Below are 12,500 nucleotides of genomic sequence, written 5' to 3'. Positions count from 1 at the left end.
TTTAAAATGCTCCCCCCTCCCCACTTTAAACAGTAGTGCTTGTGGGCCCATATTTTGTTTGTAAACAATGAAAACTCTTTCCCATACAAATTTGATTAAGCTTTTTTTGTGATCTTATTAAATAATATAGGGACGTAAGAGATTGATAATGTAGGTAGGGTTCATGGCTGATTGAGTAAAAACATCCAAAGAGTATGGATTAGTAGATAAGAAGGAATTCTCTACTGCTTGAGTCAGTACTTTGAACTTGGTTCTCTCCTGTTTACTTTTTGGAAGGGGGGAAAGAAGAACAATTGGGGTTAAGTGACTTGCCCAAAGTCACACGGCTAGTAAGTGTTAAGTGTCTGAGGCTGCATTTGAACTCAGGTCAACCTGACTCCAGGGATGGTGCTCTATTCACTGTGCCACCTAGCTGCCCCCTATTTACTTTTTTTTTATACATCGTTTACCCTATTTGTGGAAGCTACCAAGCCTGAAAGTTATTTCACTGAGTGATGGACTCAAGCTCCAAGAAGCCCTTTGGAAGGCAGCATGGTAAAGTCGAAAGAAGTTTGAACCTGAAGTCAGAGAACCTGACTCTGTTACATATTATTGAAATGGTCTTAGACAAATTTGCTTAACCTCTCCAGGGCCTCAATATTCCTCTATGTAAAATGAGGGAGTTGGACTTATCTGGAAATCTTTTCTAGTTCTGGCATTCTATGATTTTGGAACAATAATAATTCAGTTGTTTTTCAGTCATGTCTGACTCTTTGTGAATCCACTTGAGGTTTTCTTGGCAAAGATACTGGTGTGGTTTGCTATTTCCTTCTCTGGGTCATTTTACAGATGAGGAAACTGAGGCAAACAGGGTTAAATGACTTGTTCAGGATCTCACAGCTACTAAGTGTCTGAAGCTGCATTTGAACTCATGAAGATTAGTCTTTCTGATTCCAGGCACCACCTTGTTACTTCTATGATGATTTACTGAGGAGTCATTACTCACTAGTCTCAGTGGGTTTGTGAGGATGGGGTTCCTAAGCAAGTAGGAATATAGAAATAAAGTAAAAGTTTCTTTATTCAGGTAGCTAGAAACAGAGGGGAAATACATTCTTTTATGTACTGCTCTCAGTCAGCATTCTGTAGCTTTAACAAGAATTTAAATCAATCACAACGTTAACATTAGCTGAACTAATGTAGGACAGAGTAGACTACTTTATTTCAAGGACACGTTTCCAGAACAAGATATTCTGTCCCCTTAAAGGAACAGGATATGTGCATTTTTTGAGACATCCACAGCTACAATTCACAATCCTGTATTTTTCCACAATATTGAAGCTTATCCAGAAAAGAATTATCAGGATAGAAACGAGCCTGAAAACTGTATCAAAAGAGGAATAGGCTGGGGACAGCTAGGTGGCACAGTGAATAGAGCACCATCCCTGGAGTCAGGAGAACCTGAGTTCAAATCCAGCCTCAGACACTTGACACACTTACTAGCTGTGTGACCTTGGGCAAGTCACTTAACCCCAATTGCCCCCCCCAAAAGCCAAAAAAAAAAAAAAAAGAAAGAGGAATCGGTGAAGTTCAATTAGCATTTATTTACTGTTGACGACAACGAGGCACCAAACTGGGTTCTGGTATATTTAGAGAAGATCTCCGACATCATAAAATTTGTGGTCTGCTTTAGGAGTTTGACATAAATGTGGTAGATAATAGTATAATAATATAATAATAATGGTATAATAAAGGTGGATTAACCTATGGAGAGCCAGTCCTTCGAGCATGTGCCATATTCCCTATCTCATTGCAGTCCAAGTGGCCACATGGAGATTTGAGGGGAGATAGTTTCTGGCTATGATAACTCAAAGGTTGGTCCTGTATGATGATGAAGCAACCTTCAAATTGGCTATGGAGACCTAAGAACTGACTTGGGAGTGCTGAGTTGTAAATGAACTTGCATACAAAAGACATAATCTCTCAATCTCTCTGTACCTTCCCTTTGCAACCTTGATGAGGTAAGGTTACTTTGAGCTGGTCCTGAGAGTGTAGGGGGAACGGGATCAGCCTTGTCTTGCACATGGCCATGGCTGTTATCAGCACATGACTGACTCTGTGTTATTCTCCCCTTATTTTAGGAAAATGAATATTTTGAGATGGGAATGCCTAGGTAAGCTTTCTAGAGACCCAGACATCCCGTAAGAAGTCCCACTAGTGACCAACATTGGTAGGAGAGGATCAGGTAGTGATAACCACTGTAGTGGAAGCATCAGATAGCAGTAGAAGGAATGAGAGTGGGAAAGAAGATAGAGTTACCCAAGGGGGACAATAGCTTCTTTGTGGTGGAGAGAGGTGTCAGGAGAGATACATTCAATAAATTCAATACATATTTATTAAATACCTACATGCCAAACACTGTGCTAAGCACTGGTAATACAAATAAGAAAAAAAAGAGATTGTATTGGCCCTCAAGGTGCTTATAATCTAATGGGGGGGGAGAACACACAAAATGGAGCTGTAAAGCAGGGGGTGGGGGACACATTAGGGGTATCTGGCACAGGAGTATGATGTTCCCTGGAGTCTAAACCATACAGAGGAATGGAAAATGGAGCTACAAGGAGGGTTGTTATAAATGGTTGTTTATAAAAGAAGGCTTTGAGAGGAAGTTAGTACTCCAGTCAGAGAGGAGAGGTGACTGAGTGTGAGTTGAGAAAGTATAGAACAACAAAAAAAACCCCAAACCAAACCAAACAAAATAAAAGGGGGCCAGCGAGGTGATGCAGTGAATAGAGCACTGGCCCTAGAGTCAGGAGAACCTGAGTTCAAATCTGACCTCAAATAGGTACTAACTGCATGATCCTGGGCAAGTCATTAACCTTATTTGCTTCAGTTCCTCATCTATAAAATTAACTGAAGAAGGAAATGGCAAACAACTGCAATGCCTCAGAAAGTGGGGACACAATTAAAATGATGCAACAACAATATAAAACCTGGCCTGGATTCTGACTCCTGGATTTTTGTTGCTTGTTTTCCCATGGTTGGAAACTCTTCTCTCCTCATCTAGAATGAATGGAAAAGAATGGGAAAAAAATGCCAAAAAGACTCAGGCTCCATTCTTAGGGGCCATGTGACCTCAGAGAAGAAGGCCCTCAGGCCTTTTCCTTTTCACCATAGTCTTCCACTGAACACCTGAGAAGAAAAGTCACCAGCTCCCCTAGAATTAAGCAAAGAGTCAGGGAAGCTGACTCAGTCCCTTTTGGAAATGCTGACAGTTCTTGGCTATACAATCAACTTTTGAAAAAAGTTCCCACAAACCATGTGGTTAGCCAACTGGAATCAGTTATAGAATGTCCACACATGTTCCACAGTCGTTCTAACACACTTCCTTTACACGTCATCGCAGTTCTTTAGAAGCAATTTCCCAGGTTACCCATGTGGGCAAGTTGCATCAATCAAACAAGCTGATGGAGACGATACATGTGCCAGACTTCCATTATACTCCAGAGGGACTTTCAGAAGTCCCTGTAATAAACTGAACTCAATCCTTTATATAGGATCTTAGTGTGGCACTCAGCGTTCTCTCAGCCAATCAGGAGTCATGTCCCTCTCTGCCTATGTAGCAGCACAGGCCTGTCTTTCCTCTTGGGTGAAAGCAGGATTTTACCTCTCTTATTTTCATTTATATTCTTTATGTGTGGTGACCTCTCTAAAACCTAATAACCATATTTGTTACAGATGAGTAAGCACCCCACCTATGAATCCAGTCTTAAATGCAAAACAAATACACACACACACAACCACATTACTCTTTCTTCTTTAGGGCACTGATAATAGCTTCACACTTACACACACACACACACACACAGGGACCTTTACATGAATCCCAACTAACCTTATCAGATCATCTTGAAACAAATACCAGCAGTTTCCTTCTGGGAAACTGATTTGCCAACATGAGTGGGAGTTGAAGAAGTAGCTTCAAAAAGGTACTACAGCAACATAAAATTAATCACAGTAAGTATATAAGTTGCAAGAAAAGTCATGTTATGCTGGCAGATAAGGAGAGATTATTACCAACTTGAAAGTAGGAGGATCGGGGCAGCCAGGTAGCACAGTGAGTAAAAGCACCGGCTCCAGAGTCATGATGACCTGGGGATCGAATCCGGGCTCAGACACTTAGCATCCACCCAGAAACACCTGGCCGTGTAACCTTGAGCAAGTTACTTAACCCCGATTGCTTAAAAAAAAAGTAGGAGTATCAAAGAAGACTTCCTGAAGGAAATAACATTGGAGCTGCTCTTTAAAACACAGGCAGGAAATTCACTGGGGTGGTTTGGAGGGGAGAGCATTCCAGGTATATGTTGTTTCTGAAGAGGACCGAGGATATCATGGGTGATGTCTTGACTGGCACTTGAATTGGATTTAAGTGAGGCTGAGTTTCACAAAGTCCTTAGCCTCATTCTCTCTTCAGTCATCAAAGTCTAGCAGCAGGACAAAAGTCAAGATGACTGGGGATGGCCCAATGGCCCAGGATGCAGTAGATGACCTTGGTATTTTCAATGTTTCACCAAGCACTAAGCACTCCTTCAGCCACCTTCATGGCTATTGGAACAAATTGTTCCCATTTGCTCATTACAATGGGAGAAGTCTTCACATGCTTGAGGGAAACATTCCCCTAACTCACTCATAAGTTTAAGGTGTGTAGGTTACCCACAATCTGGTTTAGCCCATCTGCCAAGATGGTTTTGTTGGCATGTGGCTATAGTCCTTGCTACAGCTTCTTGGAGCTACAGGTGAACATTGGGTGACTCTCCCAACTCCCCAAAGGTGGATGAGCAGTCCTAAAAAGGTTATTGGCGACCCTTCACACCAGAGGTACTAATCCTCCCCATATACCCTGGGCATATGTAATAGCAAGCTATTTATTCAAGAATAAAGGTATAGATATAGGAAAAGATGAGAGCCCATTCAAGAGACAGAGAGTGATCTGCTTTGGTTGGAGCTTATAGCACATAAAGGGCATAAAATGAAATAAGAAATACCCAAGGTCAAACAGACGGTAAGTAACAAAGTTGGGAATTGAACCATGACTCTATGGTCAATGATCTTTCCAGTATACACTGTTGCTTCTTAGATCTTCTCTGTAGGCAGTCGGAGGGGTTCATCTAGAACTCAGGAATCGTTGAGGGAGCCATGACCGTTTTCCAAAGCTTCAAAGGCTCTCGGACGTTAGACTGAGAGCAGGTTCCATCTTTTGTCTTTCTTTGTGTCCTCAGCACTTAGCACACTGCCTGGTATGTCATAAGTGCTTGACAAATGTTTGTTGATTGTCTGTCGTGTTGAAGAATGATTCAATTTATTCCATGATGTTCTAGAGGAGGAACATGGGGAGCAGGTCGTTTTCAGGGTAAGTAGGAAGGAAGCATTTCTAGTAGTTAGAGCTGGAGATACAATATTTAGATAAGATTCCTATCCTTCAGAAGCATACAAAGGGAGTGAAGGCAGCCTTGCCCACAGCGAGCATCCCATCCCTGGCAATGTTTCAGGAGAAGCTGGATAGGATGTGGTAGAGAAATGTGTGGGAAGGGCAGCTAGTTGGTGCAGTGAATAGAGCACGGCTCTGGAGTCAGGAGGACCTGAGTTCAAATCTGGCCTCTGTAATGGGAATGCAAATTTGGAAGATCTTCCCTGCCCCTAGGCTAAAATGTACCTGAAGCCCGGGGAGGGAGGCTTGTTTTTCAGTAGATACTTTTTGATTGGCCAGTGAGTCAATAAGGTTGTTACATTCTCTGAGCCAGGAGAAGGCTATATAAGCCCTGATGTGTAGCTTTGTTTTGGGACTCACTTTGAGAAGTGTTCTGTGATTTGATGAAACTCTGGGCTAGCCGCTGTTGAGAGTCCCCCGGCTTTGAAAAACCCAGATGTTGATTTGGTATGGATGTAATGGTTGGACAGTTTGGAAATCTGTCTACTTGATCTGTTTCTGTCTTGATAATTCTGCCTGTATACTTTGAAGTTCGGGGTGCTGACCTATTTCCCCTGAACAAGGTAAACGATATATGTCTGACTGATTAAAGTAAGCTTGTTAACCCATTTTGAGTTGCTTTCCTTTAACAAAGGAGATCCAAGAACCTGTATGGGCAGCCACCCTGGGGACGCTGGGGTGCTTGCTGCTACAGCCTCAGACAATTAATACTTACTAGCTGTATGACCTTGGGCAAGTCCCTTAACCCCAATTGCCTTCCAAAAAAAAGCAAAAAACAAACAAAAGAAAAGTGGGTGGGAGATTGGACAAAATATTTCTAAGGGCTCTACAACTAAATATATCTCTGAGTGCAAGCTAAGCTTATTGAAATGGGTATATTATAAGAGCAGTTATTGTTTAGTTGTTTCTGACTCCTCCTGACCCCCATCTGGGGTTTTCTTGGCAAAGATACCAGAGTGGTTTGCCATTTCCTTCTCCAGCTCATTTTACAGATGAGGAAACTGAGGCAAATAGGGTTAAGTGACTTGCCCAGGGTCACACAGCTAGTGTCTGAGGACAGATTTGAACTCAAATCATTCTGATTCCAGGAACTAGCACTCTATCCATTGTACCACTTAGTTGACCCCTCCTCTCTTGTAAGAACCAACCTACCTTCAACTGTACAGAACCTAATTTCTTTCTCTAAAACATTTTTTGCACCAAATTATTTTTAAGTTGTCTTATTTGATTTAATTGTCTTATTGAACTCTATTCAAAACTGTATTTACTCACAGCTAGATTATTTAAACAATTTGGTCAATTTAAGTGAAAGAAAAATCAAATCTATCTGGTGACCAGAATTGACCAGTTTTTTTTAAAGACCTGCCTAGTCATTTCCCATAAACTGTTAATTGAGTGGTTTCTGTAGAATTATAAGGTACCTTAGTTGTCCTCTAGCCCTACTTTCTAATTTTATTATTTTATTACATGCCACTGTAACGTCCCAGCGATCACCCCACCCCTGCCTTGTAACAAAGGAGGAGAGTTTAGCAAAACAAAATAAAACAAAACAAGTTTCGGACCAAGTCTGATCACACATACTACATTGGGCACTCACAGTTGACCCTGCTGAGTGGAGGGAGGCATGCTTTTCCCAGCCTCCCAAAATCAAGACTCATCTTTTCACTGATGAGAGTTTTCTGGTGTCATTCAGCCCAAACCTCCTATTTTACAGAGAGGAAACTGAGCCCCCAGAAAACGGAAAAGTCTTGTTCAAGGTCACACTGTTAATAGAGCGGTAGAGTAGGGACTCAAACCCAGGACTTTTTATACTTTGAAAAGCAGAACAAAGCTGGGTTGTTGCATTTGGAGTCAGAAAGACCAAAGTACAAATCCCGCCTCAGACACTTACTAGCTGTGTGACCCTGGATAAATCACTTAACCTTCTCTCAGCCTTAGTTTTCTTATCTACAGAATGGGGATAATAATAGCACCTAACTGAGGGTTATTTTGAGCGACGTATGCAAAATGCTTTGCAAGCCTTAACATCCAATATAAATAAATGTTAGCTCTTTTTTTTTTTTTTACAGCTTGATTCTGGGCCAGCATCTTCAAAGCAGACTTCCCAGTCTGACTGAAACCAGAAAGACATAAAATTCAATTATTTTGCTAGTCCTCATTCACATGCTTGCTCAGAGAAGTGACCTTCTTCTTTGTCTATTATTGTAGGAGAGCCCAGAAGCTGAGGATGGGTAGGTTTTTGCCCTGTGAAAGCCAAGCAGAGCTTTTCCTAACCAAGAGTCTCTTCAACTCGAATGATGAAAAACTCTGTCAAGAATTCCACGCCAAACTGGAAGAATTATTAGGGACGCGTTCATTGGTGATTAAAATGGGCACCTTGGCTTTGTACGGGAAAGGCTGTTTCTCCCCCAGGGTCCCCTATTTTGGAACCCCCCTGGAGCTTCGCACATGGATAGCAATTTTAATCTGAGGGTCTCCACATGCTTTTATGAGCGCTAATTAATTAAGCTTCCCCACACCTTGGTGAGAGGTAGGAGATCACTTAGTCTGGGATGGCAGGCAGGCCCACTGTGGAATGCTGAATGGCCCCAACTCCCAGTAACACCGTGGGGATGGAGGGCCGAGAATATCGGATTCAATTGAAACTGCTGGGAGAATTTTAGGGAGGCAGAATGTAATTACTTTAGTTGGACTCGGGCCAGGATTTTGGAGTTAACACAACTACTCTTAGAAAGCCTGCCATCAGATCTCTGGTGACCACAAATGCTTAAGTTTGTGGTTTTAGGTTTCATCCAAGAGGTAACAGCTCGAACAGCATAGTACCACCTAAAACCGTGCTGGGGGACCAATTCCCAGAGAACCAGAGGAGAGAGGGCCACCTACTGAATTAGAAACCCCATTTCCTGAAGTACCCACTTGTTCCTGGGAGGTCTTTCGTCCTCACACCAACCCAGGCCAGCCCTTGCTCAGCTAGAACTGACAGGCCCACAGCACAGAGTGATATGACTGCCAGAACAAATTATGTGCTTGTCTTTCCTCTAGTTTTGTCCAAGATTCCAGCAACAAAACAGTAGGGAACTCCCCATCCACATTTTTCCTTGAAACCTCCTTGGTTCTCCCCTCTCTAAAATGCCTGGGGCCTGCAGTCCAAGTTAAACAGACCTAGAGTTTCCCTATAAGTCAAAAACAATATTAATTCTGATCCGACATATTTTCCTTCTTGTAGGGTATATGCATTTAAAAGCATGACATGGGGGCAGTCAATCTGTAACTGGCATGAAAAAAAAAGGCAGAACAAAAAAACAAAAGGAGAAAATACAGGGAAGTATTTCTAACGAGAGAGCACAGGAGGTTTGGGGGGGCGTCTGACCCTTCTGGTATGAACGCAGGAATGAGAATTTTCCTCTGTGGTCTGTTCAAAGAAGAAAGAAAGCTAGACTGAGGCCACAGAGTTGTGGTCAAAGATTCTATACCACACAAATCTCCAGTCAGAATTATTCCTTGGTGGGAAGTAAAGAGATTCTTTTTTTTTTTTTTTCTCCTTAGAGAATAATATTCTTAGAGAATATTAGCATGGCATACAGCTGAACTAATGCATCCCTGCTTCTCTCCCTAGAAAGGAGACATTGAAGTCCTGTTTATCTGAAGTCTAAAGATTACCAGAGCCATCTTTTTCAAATTAAAACGGCAATGTAAAGTTTTGTAAATGTTAGTTCTTCTAATTGACAGTGGCTTGTATGATTAAAATAAAGGCACTAATATTTTCTCTTGTTTTCTTTTTTATCACTGAAGTTCATTTTTCAGTAACTCAGACAAGGTCTTCATTTTTACGAAGACCCATGCTGACCTTGAAATATCTGATTTTTTTCAGTGAATGTTTGTGCCCATCTGGTTTGAATTTAGCATTCTTATGAGTCATTTCACTGTGATAGGAACACTATGCTATAGAAAACTTCTGTTAATATTTTAACATTTTAAATCAAACACTATATAGGGCATTACCTAAGCTGTGCTGCAATTACAGAGAACTGGGGTCCTCTATTTGTTCATGGTTCACGCCTTCACGTTTATTTTCTTTCAATTGAACATAGTACATGGTAAATAAGTACATAGGCCATATGTGTGTTCAAATACTTTCCCATCTTCTCTTGACATATTTCTTTCCAGACTTAATCTGGGTATTTGGTAAAGGTAGGCTCAGTGAGTCTTTAGGAAGTAGGGATGTTCTTTACTTTCTTATGGCTGATAGAACTTGTTTAAAGAGGGCCATATTTATTTTTCAATCAGCACTGACTGAGTGACTTATTATTATTATTATTTTTTTACCACCCTGGTTTCCTGATTTTGAAGATTGGACTCATTTCCCTTTTATTGAGGTACCACATTTCTCAAGGTAACCTTTAAGATGAAACCAAGGAGGGAAAAAAATGCCAGGAATCTATTTGAGAAAATACAGCCTTGTCTCCTCCACCTTTTTAAGCACATGAAGGTTTCCAAGAGAGGCAAGGTCTGGTGGGGGTGCTTAGTAAGTACATTGAACCTTCACATGGGCTAGACATGATTTAACTTGAAAATGCACAGGGTATTTAGAAACATTATTGGTTTATATTAAGCAGAACTATGTCTTAGCAAACTAAGTCCCTCGATCCCTTATTTGCCATTTGGAAAACATCTGAATTTTGATAGGAAAAAAAAATACCTAGTTTACTAGTTAAATACCTAGTTAAACTAATTATACTGTTTAAACAAATCGCTTGGGCAAGCTGGTTTCAGGATATGTCTGAATTCCACCTACCAAAACAGATACAAACCAGTCCCTGCCCTGAAAGGATAGTACTGCTTTTGTTATTGTTGAGTTGTGTCTGACTTTTCGTGACCCCATTTGGGGTTTTCTTGGCAAAAATACTAGAATGGTTTGTCGTTTTCCATCTCTAGCTCATTTTATAGATGAGGAAACTGAGGCAAGCAAGGTTAAGTGACTTGTTCAGGGTCACACAGCTAGTGAGTGTCTGAGGCCAGATTAGAACTCTGGTTTGGGCTGGCAAAGATGTTGGAGTGGTTTGCCATTTCCTTCTCCTGCTCATTTTACAGATGAGGAAACTAAGGCAAATAGGATTAAATGACTTGCCCAGGGTCACACAGCTAATAAGTGTCTGAGGCTGGATTTAAACTCAGGAAGAAGAGACTTCAGGCCGGGTACTCTATCTACTTGGCCACCGGGTGTGGCTGTTTTACAGCTCCCCTTTTCTCTCCAGTTACCTGAGTTTTCTCCCTACATCTGATAATGCTTAACAAAATAAAATGGCTATACCTGGGCCCTGAGCACCAATTCTTCAAGGTCATTTTATTCTGATCCTTATTGCATTACAGAACACTTGGGGGGGACCAATGGGAATGAACGAGTAAAACTTAAAATTGGAAAAATAATAACCCTTGATTCCCAGACATAGGGCCTGTTTTTCTCAGTCTTTGCTCAGGCGAAACATGTGTCAGAGTTAGTGAAAGCTGTACCAAATGGGGAGCCTAGATTTCCTAGCAGAGACATGTCATAGCGGCATGCGAGGGCTCAGGCACGAGGAATCCATTTGTTCTTCCCATTAGCCATATTTTTGGGACTGAATAAAAAAAAGAAAAGGGGGTGATGGTGTTTTTTCATACAATTTAATTAGAAGCCCCAGATGTGGTGCTGTATGACTGATGTCAAAATATGACACCTCTATGTAAACACTTTAACTTAATCAATCAAGCAAATAGCTTTCACTATTTTAAAGCATTTCAAAATCTGCTTGGTATAAATATAGTATTTTTTGTGTTATGCTAAACAGATCATGGACAGCTGCAGCATTATTAAGAGATTAGGGGAATATGTTCGATTTTACTATATAATTTTTCAAGAGCTAGCCTTTACAATTTCCTCCTCTGGGAAAGACCAAAAGGAAGACAGGCTTTGAAAAATCCCTAAATTTTGTGGTGCAGAAGAAAAACATTTTCTCAAGGAAACTTTCCCCCTGCATTATTATCAAATGTACTTGTATGTGGCCCAATGTATCTAGGGGAAATCCTTTTCCTCTAGCTCCCTAAACAGTAAACAGACCACTAAAGTAGGGGGGGGAAACTTAACTTTCTGGAAGTTTGTTTCTCAGAGAATTTAAAAACCAACTAGCTAAGTTTTAGGAATGTTGCCATATTTTTCCTGGTTTGAAATGGTTGAGATCAGACCATCTATTTTCAATAGGTTCAACCTACTGTTATGGAGGGGGAAATGGAGGCTTGATATTCATAAATATTTGAAGCTAATGGAATGGTATGAGAGACTTTGGTTCTCTGAGTGCTGAATGAATAAGGTTACTGGGTGACTCAAATCAAATAATAAACTTCCTCCCTCCCTCCCTCTCTCCCTTCCTCTCTCTCCTTCCATCTCCTTTCCTTCCTTTTCCACTCCCTCTCTTCCTGCCTCCCATCCCTCTCCTTTCCTTCCCTCCCTCATTTCTTTCTTTTCTTCCTTCCTCCCTTCCTCTCTCCCTTCTTCCCTCCCTTCTCTTTTCCCTCCTTTCCATCCATCCTTTTCTTCCTCCCTTCTTTCCACCCTCCTTTTCTTTCCCTCCCTCCCTCTTTTCCTTCCTTTCTCCCTTCTTCCCTCTTTCTTTTCCTTCATAGCCCCTTTCTTCTCTTCCTTCCTCCTTTCCTCCCTTTTTCTCCTTCCATTCTTTTCTTTGTCCCTTCTTCCTTCCCTTCTCTTTTCCCTTCTTTTCTTCTCCCTCCTTTCCTTCCTCCCTCCTTCCTTTGTTTCCTCTCTCCTTACCTCCTTTCTTTCCTTCCTCTCTCCCTTTTCCCCTTCTTTCTTTTCCTTCATATACCCTTTCTTTTCTCCCTTTCTTCTTTCTTCCCTTTTCTCCCTCCATTCTTTTCTTTGTCCCTTCTTTCCTCACTTCTCTTTTCCCTCCTTTCCCTTTCCTTCCTCCTTTCCCTCCTCCTTTCCTTCTCCCCTCCTTTCTTTCTTTCTTTCTTTCTTTCTTTCTTTCTTTCTTTCTTTCTT

The 12,500-nt window shown here is 41.3% G+C and overlaps 2 long non-coding RNA genes across 2 annotated transcripts in view; both read left to right on the top strand.

Moving 5' to 3' along the window:
* LOC138155667 (uncharacterized) overlaps positions 1–12,500 on the top strand; it is a 146,797-nt gene that overhangs the window by 36,573 nt on the left and 97,724 nt on the right. The gene's annotated exons all lie outside the window — the stretch shown is intronic.
* Positions 7,678–9,225, top strand: LOC138156389 (uncharacterized). The gene is made up of 2 exons (XR_011167139.1): positions 7,678–7,823; positions 9,081–9,225. It is a non-coding gene; the product is annotated as an uncharacterized lncRNA (long non-coding RNA).

Source organism: Petaurus breviceps, unplaced genomic scaffold (genome assembly GCF_028583685.1).
Source record: "Petaurus breviceps papuanus isolate PSGF00001 unplaced genomic scaffold, PetGlider_PUasm1.0 154, whole genome shotgun sequence".
NCBI lineage: Eukaryota > Metazoa > Chordata > Mammalia > Diprotodontia > Petauridae > Petaurus > Petaurus breviceps.
The sequence above is the reverse complement of the archived record's forward strand: the minus strand, read 5'-3'. Positions and strand labels throughout refer to the sequence as shown.